Source organism: Girardinichthys multiradiatus, chromosome 11, assembly GCF_021462225.1.
Source record: "Girardinichthys multiradiatus isolate DD_20200921_A chromosome 11, DD_fGirMul_XY1, whole genome shotgun sequence".
Taxonomy (NCBI): domain Eukaryota; kingdom Metazoa; phylum Chordata; class Actinopteri; order Cyprinodontiformes; family Goodeidae; genus Girardinichthys; species Girardinichthys multiradiatus.
The window spans coordinates 3711260-3730126 of record NC_061804.1 but is presented as its reverse complement, the minus strand read 5'-3'; the positions used below and the strand labels follow the sequence as shown (position 1 = coordinate 3730126).

General features: G+C 41.6%; 2 long non-coding RNA genes across 2 annotated transcripts in view; one reads left to right on the top strand and one right to left on the bottom strand.

Moving 5' to 3' along the window:
* The window catches only part of LOC124875875, a 412032-nt gene that overhangs the window by 119326 nt on the left and 273839 nt on the right, over positions 1–18867 (top strand). The window lies entirely within an intron of this gene.
* Positions 1–18867, bottom strand: part of LOC124875877 — a 40517-nt gene that overhangs the window by 16127 nt on the left and 5523 nt on the right. Inside the window, exon 2 of the long non-coding RNA XR_007040158.1 lies at positions 14110–14204. This is a non-coding gene — a long non-coding RNA (uncharacterized LOC124875877). The remainder of the gene's footprint in view (positions 1–14109; positions 14205–18867) is intronic.

Here is an 18867-nt window from a genome sequence, read left to right as displayed (position 1 = left end):
TTTTTGTGTCTCTGCTCTGTTCTCTCAAACCCCCAGTCGGTCGTGGCAGATGGCTGCTCACACTGAGCCTGGTTCTGCTGGAGGTTTCTTCCTGTTAAAAGGGAGTTTTTCCTCTCCACTGTCGCTACATGCATGCTCAGTATGAAGGATTGCTGCAAAGTCAACGTCAGTGACTGTCCACTGTCTCTACATGCTCATCTAGGAGGAGGGAATGCTGCAAGTCACTGACTGGATGCAATCTGCTGGGTTTCCTTAGATAGAAAAACGTTTTATCCAATTTGAATAAAAAGCTAACTCTGACTGCACTGTTCAATTGTTAGGATTAATTGGAATGTATGAACCTGACTGTTGTGAAGTGCCTTGAGACAACATGTGTTGTGAATTGGTGCAATATAAATAAAACTGAATTGAATTCAATTGAAAGCTTGTTTCAGTTCTTTTTTCCTTCCTGTCAATAATAATGAATAATGAATCTACCAACAATATAATGTCTCTCATACAGAAATTATAAACATGAACTAGTTCTTGCTGAAAGCTGTGAATTTAACTCAGGACTTTTAGGATGTGAACTATGAAAGTGAATTATTTCAAATTTAATCTTTGTGAATGGTTTTAGTTCCAGTGAAGCAACACAGCTGATTGCTCATTGTTTTGTGCTGCCTGGGAATGTAAATGGTGTGGGAGAGACAAACTAAAATAGGCGAAGAGGCTGTAAACAGACTCATAGACTGTTCGGACTTGTAACAAAAAACATGGTCTTCAGTATGTAAAAACAGATGTAGGCAAAGGATTTGTTTAATCCGCCTAATTGGAGAACAACACAAGCTTTTCATCTTGCAGAGATTTATTGCCCTGGACAAACAACAGATATAACCAGACCTAAAAATGCAATTTAATGTCTTAGTGCCATCACTGTTTTTAGTGTTTATGTTTGAGTTTTAAATCGTGCAACAGTTCGTGGCTCAAATCTAAGAAGACACTTGTTCTCTCACTTGTATTATTGGTGCCATGGCAAATCCTCTCCTTCCCCCGCCTCCCACCCCTTCACATATTGAAATCCTGCTACATTTGAGTCACATTTCACCTTTATTCTTTTGAAACCTTATTTTCAAACACTAAAATCCTGGCACTTTAGACACCTTTAGTTGTTTGCCCTCTGAGTTGATCTAAAATAATTACATTAGTTCATTTCAATGGTGACTGGATTTGTTCAGATTTAAGTGCAGAATTGGGATCAATTTGTCAAACATGATGTTGTGGTTGGACCTCCCAGGAGTTTTCTCTCTCCCCCCAAAACAGTGAGTTTTTCCTTCAATAAAGGTTCAACACAAATTCAGTGTCATTTTCCTTCACAAAAAAAGCCAAGTCAAGAGCATCAATACGATTTAGTCACCAAGAAAAGTTAGTACAAACATGTCATAATTAACACTTAATAATAGCACTGGAGATGCAATTGAAATTATATTCTTTTGAGCCCAACATAACCATTTAAAAATGTTGGTCTTTTTGCAATCATTTCACTCAAAAATAAAGATCACTTGTCTTCGCAGTTCTTCCAAAAATTCAAACACCAACTAAAAATAAATCATTTCTCAAAATCCCTCCCACACTGTTTAACAGTTTAACAGAGATCTCCCTGGAAATTTTATCTGCACAACACTAAGCATTTAGCAACAAAAATTGAGCTAAAAGCCAAAAAGTAAACCCATATGATCAGCACTTTAATGAGCTGCAGAAAGCAGCTAAAAATGAGAATTGCAGATGTTGTGTGAGGCACATGGATTATGTTTAGCTTAATCTGATTACAAACACAAAGAGATGTTTAGGAGAGGTGAGGATTGCACCATCTGCTGAGGGGGGAGGTGGGGCGTTGTGGGCTTATAATGTTGGACACATGGATTCTCGGCAAGACAAAAGCTATTGATTTGTCAGTCAAAATGCACAATAAACACATTTGCATACAATGGGATGAGGTGGAAATGAGTTAATAATAACTCATTGATTTCTGTTGTGAAAAATGTGAAGGTAAATGTCTCCTTGAACAGAGGATGGATGGATCTGGACTGAACACTTCAAAGAGAGATTTTTGCTAGAAAATTTAGAGGACAGGAGCAACTAGCAAAAGCTGTGTAATTGTTATGTCACAATTACAATGACACCTAGCAACATTACCTGAGTCTAGCAACTGAAGCGTAGCTCCACCCTCTTGATTTTCAATAGGGATCGCGTCTTATAGGGTGGTTTTACCTTACATGCACTTTCAATGGCTGCCCTCAGTGGCAGATGTTCTGTTGTTGGCTGCAAAGACCCACATGATTTCCTGTTGGCTGCAAAGACCCAGATGTGTCTATGCCAGATACAGCTAATTTGCATAAAGGTGAAAGAGCCCTAAAACAGCTCATTCTAAAAGGAGCTAGGGGGAACTGAGCAGGTGAAATGTCATTATCTGAGAATGATTTTGTGTAAAAAACGTAATGAACATGTTTTATATAGCCTATAGACCTATCCCAAATGTTTAAAAGGAGGTATAATAGGTCACCCTTTACCATTTCTAAAAGAATTTCTCCTATGAAAAATTTGATAAATGATTAAAAAAAGGTAATTAATAAATGATTATGAACTAATTTAGTTGAATGATTGCTGGTTAAAACAGAATAGAGAAACAAATAATTATGACTGAATAAATCACAGCTTTCAAGCTCAGCTCTTGTTTTTCTTCTTTTTCTTCACGTCCTGTCTTAGCATTTATGGCATACAATATGGCGTACAATATGGAGAGGCTGGTTGTCCCCATGGAAGAATTGCTCTAGAAAAAGGATATCTCAAGACAAAATCCTAATTGTGTGATTTACTTTATGAAATCAAGACTGGATCCAGCATCAACGTAGGCAAGCCACATTAATGTAACCAACCCAGTCACACCGCCATCCCCCGCCACACAGGCTAAGCAGAGGACTCCCATCGGTCCAGGGCCCCCACCTTTCCCTGGCAAAAACACTGGCGGGATGCTGGACAGTCCATCCAGCTGCTCAGTCCATCCAGCAATAGCACCTGCCCGATGCCAGCATCCCCATACCCCTCGGACCCCGATGCCAAGGTGGCAAAGTGCATATGTCCTATGCTACTACTAAGTGATGTGTTAAATTGTCAGAGAACAAACAGATTCAAATGTATCCTGTTGGTTTTCATGCAAGCAAACATTCTCTCGGTAGAAAATAAATCTTGTAAGAATTTTTTTAAATATATGGTATTTAAACTTTGCCTATTACCTAAATACAAGAAGAAGAAGAAGTACAAGAAGAAGCTGGAGAGCAAGCTCCAGCAAAACAATATCAGAGATGTGTGGACAGGGATGAAGAAGATCACAGGCTTCAAGCAGAAGGATGATCAGACCGATGGAGGTCTGGACAGAGCCAATGAACTGAACACATTCTTCAATAGGTTCAGTTCAGACACAAACTTCGCATCCTCCTCTCCTGCTCACACCCAAACAGACATTCCATCTTCCTTTGACCCACAGGACCCACAGCTGTCCAGTAACACCTCATATTTTTTATCTTCCACCTCAGCCATGGACCTTCTGCTTCTATATGTTTGCCTTCAACCATATCAGAAGATGTTGATTCCTTTACTTCCTTTACTTCCCCCTTCCGCCTGTGTGTCTCAAGAAGTCAGGTGAAGATGCAACTGGAGAGACTGAATCGGAATAAGGCTGCAGGTCCAGATCATGTCAGCCCTAGAGTCCCGAAGGTCTGTGCAGAGCAGCTCTGTGGGATTCTGCAGCACCTCTTCAACCTTAGCCTGGCCCAGAAGAAGGTTCCGGTGTTGTGGAAGACCTCCTGTCTTGTTCCGGTACCAAAGAAAACTCACCCATCAGTCCTCAATGATTATAGACCTGTTGCCCTGACATCTCACATCATGAAGGTCCTAGAGAGACTCCTGTTGGCCCACCTGAGTAAGCAAACAGTAAACCATCAGGATCCCCTTCAGTTTGCTTATCGCTGTGGAGTTGGAGTTGAAGATGCCATCATACACCTGCTTCAACAAACCCACTGTCATCTGGACAAAGCCAGCAGCACTGTGAGGATCATGTTCTTTGATTTCTCCAGTGCATTTAATACAATCTAACCTGATTTGCTTTGTCAGAAACTAAAGAAGACTCAGGCGGAGGCCTCAACAATCTCCTGGATCAAAGACTACCTGACAAACAGACCACAGTTTGTGAGACTGAAGGGTTATGAGTCTAACCAGGTAGTCAGCAGAACAGGAGCACCACAGGGGACTGTACTCTCACCATTCCTTTTCACTCTGTGCACCTCAGACTTCCAGTACAAGACAGACTCCTGTCATCTGCAGAAATACTCGGATGATTCTGCAGTCGTGGGGTGGATCAGAGATGGACAAGAAGCTGAGTACAGGAAGGTGGTGGACCTCTTCATGAGACTGTCCTACAACAACAGAGTGTCTTCAGTCAGAGGCTTCTTCAGATCTGCTGTAAGACAGAACGCTACAGAAGATCCTTCCTGCCCACAGCCATCAGCATCTACAACGACTCTTTGAGGAAACCTTCATAATATGAGCTATAACAACATTTAATTTCCCTTTGGGATTAATAAAGTATTTTTGAATTTGAATTGAATTGAAATGCTTCAAACTGCAAGAAGGATGTGCCTACTTTTCTCTTCCAAATTCCCTTTTGTGATGTCACCAGAAGGCAAAGTGAGGGGCAGACAGGCACTGCTTGGCATATTGATAGGTCTTCACGTACTTTTAGCCAAAAGCCGTAGACAGGTGGACAGCGCCAGAGAGCATACAGATAATCAGGTAAATCTCCCATGCAGCTTGTTAGTAAGTCAGAAACCTATTTGGGATGTCCTTTGTCCTGTGTGGTGTTTTCTATGATGGATTTTGTGCTGTATAGATAGAATACAATAGAATTCTTTACTTGTCATTGCTCCACATGGATGCAACGAAATTTTCAAAACAAAATAAAACAGAACAAAAACAGTGCAGGCAAGTAGTGCAAATTAAAGAAAATAAATATTAAAAAGTGAAAAAAGTTATAAAGTTATAAAAAGTTATACAAAAAAGCTATAAGAAGGACTGTGCAGGTTGAAAAAAAATATATACAAGAATATTGACAGGTATAAACTGAAGGTTGGTATTTTGGGTTATTCTAAAAGCGTTTGACAAATTTTACTCCAAAGGTTAAAATCTGTATCGGTTGATAAATCAACATCCTATTTTCTGATAGGTAATGAGATTGTTAAATTTACTTCTGAAAGTAAGTAATATTTTGAGAGTAACTTTGAGAGTTGAAGTTTAAGGAAGCTAGTCATTACTAGAGGAGGTTTGAGGTTTATTTGCTTTAATCTTAAACTTGGAATGAATAATGGATTTTAGTTGGTGATATTCAAATAATTTATTTTTATCAATGCCATATGAATCTTCTAAAACATTGAAGGATGTGAAATATTTTACCTCAAATATATCCTCTAAATGATTTATTCTTTTACTGTTCCATGTTGAAAAGTTAAGATACATTTTAATTTGCAGGATGTCTTGGTTGTTCCAAATGGGTGTACGTCTGCATGGGCGATTTGAAGACCCATCAGATATACCCATCAGACTGTGCTTTTTAATTAAAGGGCTCATAAATGGAATAACTGAGATACAGATTTCCCTACATGTTCAATTTCTATCCATGCACTGCCTTGATGGATTTTACACTGTCTTTCCAAATCCATTTTAAGATATATTGTAATCTATGTGCCAGGTATTATTTACAAAAGTTTGGAAGTTCCAGTCCTCCTCAACCTTTGGCCGTTTTTAAAGTTTTTAAACTTATGTGTGGAGATTTTAGAGTTCAGCTCTTGTTAAGGGCCAATACAATATGATTTGTAGGGGTTAACTCTGCCGGCTCACCAGCACCTTTTAAAAAGTTTAATATTTGAGATGTAGAACTTTGCAATCTGTACTAATATAAAATTTTTGGTTGTTTTTAATCCAAAACATTTAAAAATACAAGCAGCATAAATAGGTTGTTTTTTTATGCTATTACTCAGACTAAAGATAGACATCGTGGTGAACATTATCAAATCCACAGCTGTTTGTTCCACAGAGTCGTCTCTCTCTAACTAGTTTATCGGCAATAACCTCCTCCTCTCAGAGAAGCTTCACACAGTGTATCCTGTCACAGTGATGAAGCAAACTGGAAAATAATAATGCTTTAACCTGCTTATTATTCTTAATTCAATATCCAAGTCATGATGAAGATAAATTAGAAGCTTAAAAACTAAAGCAATATCTACAGTCTTTCAAAGGTCCGGCTGAAAGTTCAGATCGGCCTCTCACTTAAATATAATCAAATTTAAAGGAAGTGTGTATCATCACATATTCTTCCTCATTCATCATCCAAATTCTGACGTTTGTATGGCTGCTTCTGCACGTAACCCCCTTAGCCTTTCTTTGGAGTTATTGTAAATCAGCTTTGAATGCGTGAGGTGTATGAACCAGACTGTCTGTTTTTTTGGGACCGGTTTAAGGTGTTCTGCAGTTCTCAATCCAAAAAAAGTGGAATGTCCCATCCAAGTTGACTGTCAAGATTCCAACCTTTACCTATGATTTTAAGATATGGATCATGACTAAAAGAACAAGATCTTCCATCCAGTATGGTTGAAACAATCTTCCTTCATATGTTGTCAGGCTCCTGCCTTAGAGATAAGGTTAGCAGCTTTGTCATTCAGCTTGGAGAAAAGTCACTGCTCCCTCAAAGGAGTCAGCTTGCACATCTGATCATGATGCCTCTGGCAAAGTTCCTTTATGGAATGTCTGAAAGGGTGAGGCTCTGGTGTCAGACATAGAATTCACTGGAGGGACTCACTATACTTCTTTGTGGTTTGGAAAAAACTGGGACTCATAAGGAGTTGAAGAGTGTTTTTGGGGTGAGAGATGTTTGGGTTTCACTCCTGGACTTGTCACCTCAAAAAATGACCTCAGATAAGCAGGAGACAACTGACGTATGGATGGATGCATCAGTTGCAGATGTGTCAACAGGGGCCGAAACAGAAGACAAAAATTACAGCCCTATAGAAATCAATGCTGTAAGACGTTTTTGACTTTGACCTCTTGACGTTTTTAAGATGCTGTAGGTACAACAATATTCATCTTCATACAAAATTTTATTGAACATTTGTAGTTTTTTACTTCACATTTGTGGCTTAGGGGAAGTATCGTTGGATACTCAGGAGTGTCTTTTCAGTCGTCCTTTTAAATTTCTCCACCATCTTTTTTCTTTTATCATTTATTTTCCTTAAGTATTTTAAAGATGTTTTTGTGACTGACTCATCAGTTGTGTTTATAAAACCCACCTGCAACCCCCACATCAGTGTCAGTTTGGAGAACACTGACTCTTTCAGCAAACAGTTAAACTACAGTCAATTCAAATACAGTTATCCTGCAATGCATGAAAAAGGAGATAAATCCTGGAACGACATCCAAAGGGAAACTCAAAGGCTCATTGAACCATGCTACTACATTTTCATGAATCACAACAGAGAAAATACTCTCACATTTACATTTAAAGCTAGTCATGGGGGAATTGGAGCTATAAGATGGTAACTGAGTTAATCTCCATGTAAAGTCTGTATTCAAGAGTTATCCTCAAAGTGGCTCTGTGGCCAAGAAAATGTCACAACTCTCAGTTGAATTATTAGTGCTGGGAATGAGAAAACTGGAAGAGGACACAGGGAAGAAAGATGAAGGCCAACATGACTTCAACCAAAAATGTCTGCATCATCACGTCTTATTAAAGCTTGCTGCAGGGAAATGCAGAAAAGTTGGGCTCTGCAAACTACAAAGAAAAGGCCGTGAAGTGAAGAAGGGACGAAAAATCACTTTTACAAAGAAGAGGAGAGATAAAGAAAAGCAAGGGATGAGTGGGGAGGAGAGGAGACAGAAGAGCAACCAAATGTCCTCTAGCAGCTGAATTTCAGTCTCACCTCCACATTTAAAGAAGGAAGGGAATAAGACTGTGTTTGGGAAGGTACGTGTTAAATTCTGAACTGAGGTTCCTCAGGGATCAGAAATAAAAACTGAGCTAAGATTCAAATTATACTAATGTTTGGACAAACCGTTCAGTAAAGTCCGCCTTGAGTACACCTCAAGTACACCTCGAGTACGTCCGGACATATTCAAAGTCAAGTAACAAAGTGAAAGCCTTTAAATGCCACAAAACTGCACTAATGTTTACATTCTTGAACTTTGTGTTCTCACAGTGTGAGAGGTTATTGAAAATCTTGAAGTCGGGGAAGCAGCGCTATGCCTTTCCCTCTGATGCAGGGACCAACTGGCCGGTGCAGCATACCAGCTGTTACTCAACAGGGACATCAGGAGGCAGTCAGTAAGGGGTGGCAGAACCACCTGAGGATTACCAGATTCTTCCTCTCTCCATAGTGGTAATCAGACTCATTGCCACTTGATTGTACTTCCTGTAATGGAAGTAACTTACTTCTCGTTGGCTCTGTGTTTCCTCGATTCTTATATCCTGACTGATCCCATGGGACCAGAACAGCAGCTGCCATTGTGCTTCTCATGGAATGCTTATACGTCTTGCTCTCCCTTCCTCATTTTCCGATCTCATCGCCACCAGCATCCTTTGCGATCACTCACTTGAGCACATCTCCCACCTGGAAACCACTTACCTGCCGGTTTGTCATCCTTATCATCATTAATTCCTGACAAGTACTTTCTGCTAACAGTCATCTCATCTTCCAGCTGCCTAAGTTCCGAACAGCAAGGAGAAGAAACACAATTAAATTCTTATACATTAAACTCCTTAAAACTATTTGCTACTTCTTCTCAAAAAGAAAACAAAAGGACAGACACAACAACAAGATCCTCCTTCAGGACATTGTAACTTTGTCTTATTGTCCCCATTCCATCATTTTAAAAATGTGACCACAATAAGTAGCCTATCTGCTCTTCTGTTCTTAAATGACATTAGACTAAATAATAACATCCAAATGTATCTGATCTCCTTGGTGAAAAATTCCAAACATCAGTAAAATACTTTATTGTGGTGAACTGAAATAAATGAATCAGAAGAATATTCAGTGTTTCTTGTAAAAAGATATGTCTCAAAGACTATTCAGCATCCCCCACAAATGTTTTGGGGAACCTGGTTGTAAGCCTTCTACAAATGTTGGACGAAATCTTTCCGTGAGGTTAAGGATTTGGTCTACTCTTTAACGGCCCGACTGAAAGCCACACTACTGCTATAAACATATCTACAATATAATATAAATATATGTGCACAGTTTTAAGTGAGTGAGAGTAAATATAGAGCAGTATAAGATGCAAGAGCAATACAACAGTGCAGGTGATCATTGTGCAAGTAAAGCAGGAGTCCAAGCTGAGCGTTAAAGTAACGCATGGAGTTACAGGTTACAGGTGTCCTGTCAGCAAAAAAGGGGGGGTGTGGGGGAAAGGGAGAGTGTCAGGGTGGTTTCTGGGCTTTGTTAACCAGGCTGGTGGCAGATGGGAAAAAACTGTTCTTGTGGCGTGAGGTTTTGGTCCGGATGGACCGCAGCCTCCTGCCAGAGGGGAGAGTCTCAAAGAGTCTGAGACCAGGGTGGGAGGGATCAGCCAGAATCTTCCCTGCCCGCTTCAGGGTCCTGGAGGTGTACAGTTCCTGGAGCGACAGTAGACTGCAGCCAATCACCTTCTCAGCAGACCGAATGACACGCTGCAGCCTGCCCTTATCCTTGGCTGTAGCAGCGGCGTACCAGATGGTGATGGAGGAGGTGAGGATGGACTCAATGATGGCTGTGTAGAAGTGCACCATCATAGTCTTTGGCAGGTTGAATTTCTTCAGCTGCCGCAGGAAGAACATCCTCTGCTGGGCTTTCTTGATGAGGTAGCTGATGTTTGGCTCCCACTTGAGATCTTGGGAGATGATGGTTCCCAGGAAGCGGAAAGATTCCACAGTGTCAATTGTGGAGTCACAGAGGGTGATGGGGGCAGGTGGGGCTGGCTTCTGCCTGAAGTCAACAACCATCTCTACTTAGAGCGTTGAGCTCAAGGTTGTTCTGGCTGCACCAGTCCAACAGATGGTCCACCTCCCATCTGTACGCGGACTCGTCACCATCAGAGATGAGTCCAATCAGGGTGGTGTCGTCCGCAAACTTCAGAAGCTCGACAGACTGGTGACTGGAGGTGCAGCTGTTGGTGTTCAGGGAGAAGAGCAGAGGAGAGAGAACACAGCCTTGGGGGGAACCGGTGCTGATGGTCAGGGAGTCAGAGACGTGCTTCCCCAGCCTCACGTGCTGCTTCCTGTCAGACAGGAAGTCAGTGATCCACCTGCAGGTGGAGTCGGGCACACTCAGCTGGGAGAGCTTCTCCTGGAGCAGAGCTGGGACAATGGTGTTGAAGGCAGAGCTGAAATCCACAAACAGGATCCTGGCATAGGTTCCTGTGGAGTCCAGGTGCCGGAGGATGAAGTGAAGGGCTAGGTTGACTGCATCATCTACAGACCTGTTGGCTCTGTAGGCAAACTGCAGGGGGTCCAGGAGGGGGTCGGTGATGTCTTTTAGGTGTGAGAGCACAAGGCGCTCAAAGGACTTCATCACCACAGAGGTCAGGGCGACGGGTCTGAAGTCATTAAGCCCTGTGGTCCTTGGCTTCTTGGGAACAGGGATGATGGTGGAGGACTTGAAGCAGGCTGGCACATGACATGTCTCCAGTGAGGTGTTAAAAATGTCTGTGAAGACTGGAGACAGCTGATCAGTGCAGTGCTTCAGGCTGGCTGGTGAGACAGAATCCAGACCAGCAGCTTTCCGGGGGTTCTGTCTCCTGAAGAGTTTGTTGACGTCCCTCTCCTGGATGGAAAGAGCCGTCCTCGGCGTGGGTAGGGGGCTGGTGGGGGGGAACTTCAGGGTGGGGGTTGGAGGTGCCAAGGCCCCTTTTGAGGTTGGGGAGGTGGAGGTGGTGGATTGTGGCTGCAGCTGTTGGGGGGTGTCGTGAGGGATGGTTGCAGGACTGTCCCTTTCTCTTTCAAAGCGGCAGTAGAACTCGTTCAGGTCGTTGGCGAGGCGTCGGTCGTTGATGGAGTGGGGGGCTTTCGGCTTGTAGTTGGTGATTTGCTTGAGCCCTTTCCAGACAGACGCAGAGTCGTTGGCTGAGAACTGGTTTTGGAGCTTCTCAGAGTACAGTCGTTTGGCCTCTTTCACTGCCTTGCCAAACTTGTACTTAGACTCTCTGTATATGTCTTTGTCCCCACTCCTGAAGGCCTCTTCCTTATCCAGTCTTAACCTTCTGAGTTTGGCTGTGAACCAGGGTTTGTCGTTGTTGTAACTCACCTGGTGCATGATGGTACACAGCTGTCCTCACAGAAGCTGATGTAGGAAGTCACAGCCTCTGTGTACTCGTCCAGACTGTTGGTAGTAGTCCTGAACACATCCCAGTCTGTACAGCCTAAACACGCCTGGAGATTCTCCACAGCCTCACTGCTCCACTTCCTTGTCGTCCTCACAACAGGTTTGCAGAGCTTTAGTTTCTGCCCGTATGCAGGAATCAGGTGGACCATGATGTGGTCGGATTGGCCCAGTGCAGCACGTGGGACGGCGTGATACGCGTCTCTGATGGTGGTGTAACAGTGATCCAGAATGTTGTCTTCTCTGGTCGGACATTTTATAAACTGTCTATATTTGGGGAGTTCGTGGGTGAGATTACCTTTGTTAAAGTCGCCAATTACAATTACTAAGGAGTCCGGGTTGGTCCGCTCCACACTCAGTATCTGGTCGGCGAGCATGCGCTGTGCGACCTGCACGTTAGCTTGTTAAGTTGGAACATCCCTTTAACACCATAGAGTAAGCTTTCCCAGGAAAGCTGAAAAATTGGAACACCACCTCTGGTCCCCCTTCTTAAATACCCAGACAGAAGCTCTGGTCTGGCATTCATTAGCCTTCCAAACAACATTGAAGAGGTATGCCACCTATTACAGCTACACAATATCAAGCGCTTTTGCCACAATAATCAACTCACCTTCCCCCAAGTCCTCCACAGAGGACATGGTCACCTAGACTGCCACCTGACTCCCATAGCATCAGACTGATACATTCCTCAATGCAGGTAGTGGACTAAGTTGGGGTGGCTTCTACCAAATGAAAAGTCATGGCTTGGGGATCATCAGAGTCTCCAGCTCAAATAATCAGAACCCAAACTTGCTTTTCAGCTTGCATTTTAAAAACTTCAAATATTAGCTAAATTCTGCATTGAAAATCCTATGTTATTGTGTTTTCATTATCGCTGTACGTTTGTTAATAAAAGAAAAGGTACCACCAGGTAGCAGCTTTAAAACACGTGATTGGTATTTTATTATTCAATTAGATTAAATTACCTCAACTCACACACACAAACGTTGTGTTTAGTTATGTCCAATACGAAAAGAAAGAAGATTGCACAGGGACAGCAGAATATATGGTAGATTTGGGTGGTTTACTGGTTCACCAAGTGCACAAACTATTGCGGGCTTTATATTGAGATGAGTTGCTGTGTACTGACAGCTGTCTGAAAGGTTTCACAAAACACTGGCAGTTTGGATGGAACTGACATATATTTGTGGAAAGAATAGTTTTTTTCCAAGTACCCAGAGCTAAATATTTCCACTACATTCAGGAACAACTTTACTTGAAGCTCTGAGACCTTAAATAATGTTTTCTGTAGAAGATTTGATTTATTCCTTGGCTTCATCAGTTAGTCAACAGAGATTCATACTAATTAGAATGTTATTTACATGCAGCTAGTGAAGAAAGCACTACAAGACACAACAGGGAAGACTTCAAGAAGCTGTAACAGTTGCACAAAGTAGGACAGAAACACACATAAATACAAACTGATGTAAATGGTGAAATTTCCACAGTAATCAGAAAAAATATAACTTTTATGTTTGTATTTCTGTTTTTAAAGATTTCATGTTCTACAAGTAAATCCCAAAAAAATTAGAATATGATGAAAAAGCTAAATATCTTTTGTCACTTCTTTTAGAAAGTGAAACTCATATATTGTATAGATTCATTAGACAGAGAGTGAAACTTTTAAAGCCTTTATTTCTTGTAATTTTGATGATTATGGCTTACAGATAACGAAACCCCAAAATACAATATCTTGTGAAACAGTTAAATATTGTGTCACACCCTAATATGCTAATTGACTCAAAACACCTGCAAATGTTTGCTGAGCTTCTAAATGGTCTCTCAGTCTGGTTCAGTAGGCAACACAATCATGGGAAATACCACTGACTTGACGTCCAGAAGACATTCATTGACACCCTCCAAAGGAAAGGAAAGTCACCCATGGTTACTGCTAAAGAAGCTGGTTGTTAAGAGTGCTGTTTCCAAGCATTTTCATAGAAGGTTGAGAGGAAGGAAAAACTGTGGTAGCAAAAGGTGCACCATCAACAGGGATAACTACAGCCTTGAGAAAATTAGCAAGCAAAAGCTATTCACGCTAAGGCTGGAGTCAGGAAACAGGGGAGGAGAGAGAGGGGTAGACATGTGGCAAACTTCATCAGGGCCAGGACCACTGTGTCGAGGATCAAAGCCTCAGTACATGGGTGGCGCACTCAAACCCCTACACCAACAACGCTGTGCCAATTACATCTAGGTTCTACGACACAGTGATCATTTAACAATCTGTTCTAATATAAATTTAATCTAACCTGAAGACATCATCATACCCCTACTGAAAAGGGCATTTGTCATATACTTCAGAAGATGACACGTGAAATACAGAGTAAACTGACTATTTCATTATCCTCCTGCTGCTTCACCTGCATACCTTTGGAAATTTGTCATGCAAATGAAAACTTATTTTGTCTGAAACCTACTTGAATTAAATCATTTCTAGATGCCTAATCTGCAAAACCTAATTAGATTTTTATTTTATATAAAACCATTTGTAATCTTATTATAGCCAGTTCTGTTGACTGTTCAAAAATTCAGCTTTATCAAAGGACATTGACTGTCAAACTGTATTAAACAAATCAAGTATTTTTATGTCAGCAAAGATGAGTTTAATTCTACAGATTTCCTCGTCTGAAGCTTTCCTTACCTTTCAGCTTCCTTTCTTCCCCCCACATTGTAAGATAACAGTGAAGCCGACAGGCATGGAAGGATTTTCCACTGCTGTGTCCTCACAGATGACAGCTGTTATGAAGGAAACAATAATCCAAGTCAGTGCTCCAGAACAGTGCTTAATATAGCTGCTTATTCACTGTCACTTTTTCACTGCAAGAAGAGGAGGAGGAGGTGGAAGGACATGAAACAGGAAGAGTGGGATAGGAGTAGACAATGTGTAACTGGGAAACTCCAGGACAAAGAAAATATGAGATCAGGTAAACTATTAAGTTTGAATTGTTAATTTTAATAATAGGCTGGTTATTGGGAGGACTAAACATATTCCCATCAGAGTAATGGACAATTGAGCCAATAAATCTAAAGCATGTTGTCACCCTACATGTTTGAGTTTTCTTCAGGTGATCTGGCTACCTCTGCCGTGAGTAAGCATGTGCAGGATTCTATATGATGTGTCTCTCGGTTACCCTGTGATGGACTAGTCCAGGCCAAGCTATACCCCACGTCTCACTTAGTGACCGCTGGAGATAGGCCACAGCCCATCCTAATGAACCTGCAGAGATTGAGCTGGTATAGAAGATTGATCGATGACTGGATGGATGGTATGAAATCTCTCAGTTATAAGTTCAAATGATCAGGTTTTGTTTCATGGCAGTACCATCTCAGACTGAAGTTACCCAGCTTCCCAAACTTTATGTCCTACTTCAATAACCTATACAGGTAGTGATGGTTAGTGTTAGGGTTAAATCATCTGACAAACATCTCTTGTGACACTGTTGGTGGTGGTCAGTTTTCTTCTTTCTAAACTGATTTTACAATATTATATTACATATTAGGTTATCAGGCATAGTTAAAATGATTTCGCAAGGTTATTTTGCTGATTTATTTTGAAATGTTTTAAATTTGTTGCACTATATATATTAGCTATTTACATAGCCGACTACAGTTATTCCCCGCAGGAAAAGATAATCATATCTATCTATATATATATACATATATATATATATATATATATATATATATATATATATATATATATATATATATATACAGTACAGACCAAAAGTTTGGACACACCTTCTCATTCAAAGAGTTGTCTTTATTTTCATGACTGTGAATATTGTAGCTTCACACTGAAGGCATCAAAACTATGAATGAACACATGTGGAATTATATACTGAACAAAAAAGTGTGAAACAACTGAAAATATGTCTTATATTCTAGGTCCTTCAAAGTAGCCATCTTTTGCTTTGATTACTGCTCCGCACACTCTTGGCATTCTGTTGATGAGCTTCAAGAGGTAGTCACCTGAAATGGTTTTCACTTCACAGGTGTGCCCTGTCAGGTTGAATAAGTGGGATTTCAAGCCTTATAACTGGGGTTGGGAACATCAGTTGTGTTGTGCAGGAGGTGGATACAGTACAGAGCTGATAGTCCTACTGAATAGACTGTTAGAATTTGTATTATGGCAAGAAAAAAGGAGCTAAGTAAAGAAAAACGAGTGGCCATCATTACTTTAAGAAATGAAGGTCAGTCAGTCCGAACAATTGGGAAAACTTTGAAAGTGTCCCCGAGTGCAGTCGCAAAAACCATCAAGCGCTACAAAGAAACTGGCTCACATGAGGACCGCCCCAGGAAAGGAAGACCAAGAGTCACCTCTGCTGCAGACGATAAGTTCATCCGAGTCACCAGCCTGACCGGACCCTGAGGAAGATTGTGGAGAAGGGCCGATTCCAGACCTTGGGGAACCTGCGGAAGCAGTGGACTGAGTCTGGAGTAGAAACATCCAGAGCCACCGTGCACAGGCGTGTGCAGGAAATGGGCTACAGGTGCCGCATTCCCCAGGTCACGCCACTTTTGAACCAGAAACAGCGGCAGAAGCGCCTGACCTGGGCTACAGAGAAGCAGCACTGGACTGTTGCTCAGTGGTCCAAAGTACTTTTTTCAGATGAAAGCAAATTCTGCATGTCATTCGGAAATCAAGATGCCAGAGTCTGGAGGAAGACTGGGGAGAAGGAAATGCCAAAATGCCAGAAGTCCAGTGTCAAGTACCCACAGTCCGTGATGGTCTGGGGTGCCGTGTCAGCTGCTGGTGTTGGTCCACTGTGTTTTATCAAGGGCAGGGTCAATGCAGCTAGCTATCAGGAGATTTTGGAGCACTTCATGCTTCCATCTGCTGAAAAGCTTTATGGAGATGAAGATTTCATTTTTCAGCACGACCTGGCACCTGCTCACAGTGTCAAAACCACTGGTAAATGGTTTACTGACCATGGTATCACTGTGCTCAATTGGCCTGCCAACTCTCCTGACCTGAACCCCATAGAGAATCTGTGGGATATTGTGAAGAGAACGTTGAGAGACTCAAGACCCAACACTCTGGATGAGCTAAAGGCCGCTATCGAAGCATCCTGGGCCTCCATAAGACCTCAGCAGTGCCACAGGCTGATTGCCTCCATGCCATGCCGCATTGAAGCAGTCATTTCTGCAAAAGGATTCCCAACCAAGTATTGAGTGCATAACTGTACATGATTATTTGAAGGTTGACGTTTTTTGTATTAAAAACACTTTTCTTTTATTGGTCGGATGAAATATGCTAATTTTGTGAGATGGGAATTTTGGGTTTTCATGAGCTGTATGCCAAAATCATCCGTATTAAGACAATAAAAGACCTGAAATATTTCAGTTAGTGTGCAATGAATCTAAAATATATTAATGTTAAATTTTCATCATGACATTATGGAAAATAATGAACTTTATCGCAATATGCTAATATTTTGAGAAGGACCTGTATAATTCCACATGTGTTAATTCATAGTTTTGATGCCTTCAGTGTGAAGCTACAATATTCATAGTCATGAAAATAAAGAAACCTCTTTGAATGAGAAGGTGTGTCCAAACATTTGGTCTGTACTGTATATACAGGGGTTGGACAATGAAACTGAAACACCTGGTTTTAGACCACAATAATTTATTAGTATGGTGTAGGTCCTCCTTTTGCGGCCAATACAGCGTCAATTCGTCTTGGGAATGACATATACAAGTCCTGCACAGTGGTCAGAGGGATTTTAAGCCATTCTTCTTGCAGGATAGTGGCCAGGTCACTACGTGATACTGGTGGAGGAAAACACTTCCTGACTCGCTCCTCCAAAACACCCCAAAGTGGCTCAATAATATTTAGATCTGGTGACTGTGCAGGCCATGGGAGATGTTCAACTTCACTTTCATGTTCATCAAACCAATCTTTCACCAGTCTTGCTGTGTGTATTGGTGCATTGTCATCTAGATACTCGGCACCACCTTCAGGATACAATGTTTGAACCATTGGATGTGCATGGTCCTCAAGAATGGTTCGGTAGTTCTTGGCAGTGACGTGCCCATCTAGCACAAGTATTGGGCCAAGGGAATGCCATGATATGGCAGAGCAAACCATCACTGATCCACCCCCATGCTTCACTCTGGGCATGCAACAGTCTGGGTGGTACGCTTCTTTGGGGCTTCTCCACACCGTAACTTTCCCGGATGTGGGGAAAACAGTAAAGGTGGACTCATCAGAGAACAATACATGTTTCACATTGTCCACAGCCCAAGATTTGTGCTCCTTGCACCATTGAAACCAACGTTTGGCATTGGCATGAGTGACCAAAGGTTTGGCTATAGCATCCCGGCCGTGTATATTGACCCTGTGGAACTCCCGACAGACAATTCTGGTGGAAACAGGAGAGTTGAGGTGCACATTCAATTCTGCCTTGATTTGGGCAGCCGCTGTTTTATGATTTTTGGATACAATCCGGGTCAGCACCCGAACATCCTCTTCAGACAGCTTCCTCTTGCGTCCACAGTTAATCCTGTTGGATGTGGTTCGTCCTTCTTGGTGGTACGCTGACATTACCCTGGATACCGTGGCTCTTGATACATCACAAAGACTTGCTGTCTTGGTCACAGATGCGCCAGCAAGACGTGCACCAACAATTTGTCCTCTTTTGAACTCTGGTATGTCACCCATAATGTGTGCATTTCAATATTTTGAGCAAAACTGTGCTCTTACCCTGCTAATTGAACCTTCACACTCTGGTCTTACTGGTGCAATGTGCAATCAATGAAGACTGGCTACCAGGCTGGTCCAATTTAGCCATGAAACCCCCCACACTAAAATGACAGGTGTTTCAGTTTCATGGTCCAACCCCTGTATATACATATATATGTGTATATACACACACACTCCATGGGATAATGTTTCAGGATGGTTCAAGCAGCTTTGTTCAATATCTTATGTGTCGTTGTTTTTCAAAAAGTACTTTGTTGTTTTGGAGATTGTTTGCATTTGTACCAGCTTTTTGTGATCAAACTTTGCAACTAGTAGGAAAGAAAAAAACAAAATCGTATCTATTTTACAAACTTTAATAATAGATGAAAGCTATTAGATGGATGAAAATACCTTGCAAAAGTGTAAATACTTCTTAAACCTTTTTCATTTATTCATGTTACAGCCACAAACCTCTGGGTTGTCGGGTTTCGACATTTTGGACTTTATTTGTGGTTTTGTGTTTGTTTACTTTTCGTCTAGGTTTTTTCTAGTTTGGATTTTGTAGTCATGTTTGTTTGTTTATTTCCTTTTGCTCCCTTATAGCCTTGTTCTCTCTACTGCCTCCTAGTGGTTGTTGTTTTCCCTCCCCTCGCTCTTAGTTCCTTAAGTGGTTGCTTTCTTATTACTTGGCATGGTTTTCTTATGATTATG